Source organism: Theropithecus gelada, chromosome 2, assembly GCF_003255815.1.
Source record: "Theropithecus gelada isolate Dixy chromosome 2, Tgel_1.0, whole genome shotgun sequence".
NCBI classification, from domain to species: Eukaryota; Metazoa; Chordata; class Mammalia; order Primates; family Cercopithecidae; genus Theropithecus; species Theropithecus gelada.
The window spans coordinates 190,606,207-190,609,030 of record NC_037669.1 but is presented as its reverse complement, the minus strand read 5'-3'; positions in this window follow the sequence as shown (position 1 = coordinate 190,609,030).

The window sequence follows — 2,824 nt, the reverse complement described above, 5'->3', positions numbered from 1 at the left end:
CTGTGCCCTGTGCCATAGTGAATTGCAGGGGTGGCGGCTCTGAGGTGCCAGTGCAGGTCACCCACCGTGATGGGCAGGGGAGGAGACCATGCTTCTGAGTAGGGCAGTCCTGCAGCTGGCCACCCATAGCCTTTCTGTTCTGTTGTATGAGATCTTGCCCATGTTATGAGCGTCCAAAAATCATGACCCAGTCCCTCTAGTTTTGCCTTCCACGTTGTCCTACTCACTGATTAAATAGCCTTTCTTTGGTATACACTTTTGAAACTTCCCTGTTCAAATGAGACCCCTCCCAAGGGGGTCCGCGTGAGCAGAGAAAATGCTTCCCTTCCATCTCTGGTTGGCTGTCTGTTCTCATGTGTTCCCGGACTTCAATTTCAGCCTGATTGTGGGTATTTACGTTAAGCAGTCAGCCTGGACTTCATCGACAGGGCAGTACTTTAGGGAATCTAGTTGTAGGCCGAATGTCTGGGGTTTCAAAGGGTGTAAGCTTGAGTCTCTGACCTGAACGCCGGAGACTAAAGGTTGTCACTGAAACTGCCGTCTTTGTGGAGGGTGGACAGGGAGAGGGTATTTAGTAAATGGGGCTTTCTCCTAATGTGGTTAAAGGAGACCAGCAGCTCCAATTCAATTCAAAGGCAACTCAGTGAGGGCCCAGTAAGGGTCTAATGCCGCATTCATCACTGGAGTCTCCTGCTTTTGGCTGAAAGTCTATCCGCTCCCAGGAGAGTATTAATTGAGCACTTACTATCTGACCAGCCCTGTGCCAAGTGCCGTGTGGGATCTAGTGGTGGTGGTAGGCGGGGGCCTAATGTACAGAAGACTACACCATGTAGATGCTGGTGGCGTTCAGCTGTGCAAGCTTCATCCAGACAGAGGGTTCCTGCAGCTGGGCCTGACCGGTCCACCAGCAAGAAGGGGCTGACATGGTTTTCCTGTCACAGTCCTGGTACCCGAAACACCTGGAATGAGCTGGCCTTTTGCCTTTAGCACTCTTGTTCCCCAGCTGAGGCTGGAACCCTGTCCTAAACCCTGCTCCTTTTAACTGGGATTCAGGCAGCCAATCTCTTGCCACCTTCTTGCCACTGCTCTCTGTATCTTCATCTGGGGGTCTGCTGTCATCCGGATGGCTGTCAGCTTCCACCTAGCCCCTATCCCAGCCCTGCAAACAAGCAAGACCAATGCAGACTCATCATTGTCAACATTTCCCCCACGTCCTTCGATCTGCTGCCATTTCTGTGTTTCCCCCTCAGGGAGGGACACCTTCTCCACCCAGGCACCCAGCTAGAAACCTGAGAATCATCTGAAATCATTTCCTCTCTCTCACCACCATCGTCCAAATACAGTTGATTTGTGATCTCTCAAATCTACCAGTTGCTTTCCATTCCCAGTTACAACCTTTGTTCAACTCACCCATGTCTGCTTTGCTCACCGTTGCAGTCTCTGCACCCAGCACAGGACCTGTGAAATGGTTGCTCACACCATTTGCAGAATGGAAGATGTAAGTGAGAGTGAATGAGCCAGCAGAGAGGGGCTGCCAGGATGACCTGACCCTTGTTTACCTCTTAAGCCTCATCTCTCTCCTTCACCGCCACTTACTCTTTACCTGGCAGCTCTCCTGAGCTCCTGGAAGGTCCCTCCCTGTACAGCCTGGGTTCTTGTCCACTTCTTCCAGAAGCCTCCTCTTTTCCTGTCCGAATGAGATGGTCCCTCTGTGCCCCAAGTGCCACACGCCTAGCCCATTTCCTGGGGAGCACACATCCCATGACACTAGCATTGCCTGTTTGCATGTCAGTCGTTCTCTCTTGATGCTAAGTTCCACAAAGCGGGCTCTGTGTTTTACGCATCACTGCATTTCCAGCACTTAGAGCAAGTAGGTGCTCCTTGAATATTTGTTGACCAAAGGTCTAGAAACTCCTACTTTGGTGCCTAACTGCTTCGTGCCTCATGTCTCTCCCCCAGCCCTCCACCCCCAATCCATCTGGCTTCTGGCACTGGTCACTCTGAGGTGGGCACCTGTATTGGGTGGCCAGTGACCAGCCCTCAGGGTCAGGCTTCCTGCGCAGCAAGTCGCCCAGGGCTGTGCAGGCTGGTGCTGACTGCTGTCTCCCTCCCCACCACAGGGGCCCTGGGGAAAGGGTGCCTTGCTCCTTCTCTGCCCTGCTCTCCCCATATGGGTGCCCCTCATTCTTTTCATCAAAGTAAGCAGCACGACTGCAAAGTGCTTTATGTCCCCTCCAGAAAGGCCACGAGCCAAAGGTTTGCTGTCTTCCTCACCGTCACCGCCACTGTCTTCCTCAGGATCATGGCCACCATCCTGCTTGCCCTTTCCCACATCCGAACAAAGCTGCAGAGTGTACACCATGTTCCCTCATTATCCCATTTTGACCATCACAGCTGCCATTATTCACTCTTACATTTAAGGACACAGAGGTTCAGAGAGGTCGAGGGCTAACCCAAGTCACACAGCCCGACTTGAGGTGGAGGGAGGGAGGATGGATTAGGAAATCTGCTCTGGAATCCCTCTTAGAAAGTGTCAGCAGGGGCCGGGCGCGGTGGCTCACGCCTGTAATCCCAGCACTTTGGGAGGCCGAGGCGGGCGGATCACGAGGTCAGGAGATCGAGACCATCCTGGCTAACATGGTGAAACCCCGTCTCTACTAAAAATGCAAAAAATTAGCCGGGCGAAGCGGCGGGCGCCTGTAGTCCCAGCTACTCGGGAGGCTGAGGCAGGAGAATGGCGTGAACCCGGGAGGCGGAGCTTGCAGTGAGCCGAGATCGCGCCACTGCACTCCAGCCTGGGCGACTAAGCGAGACTCTGTCTCAA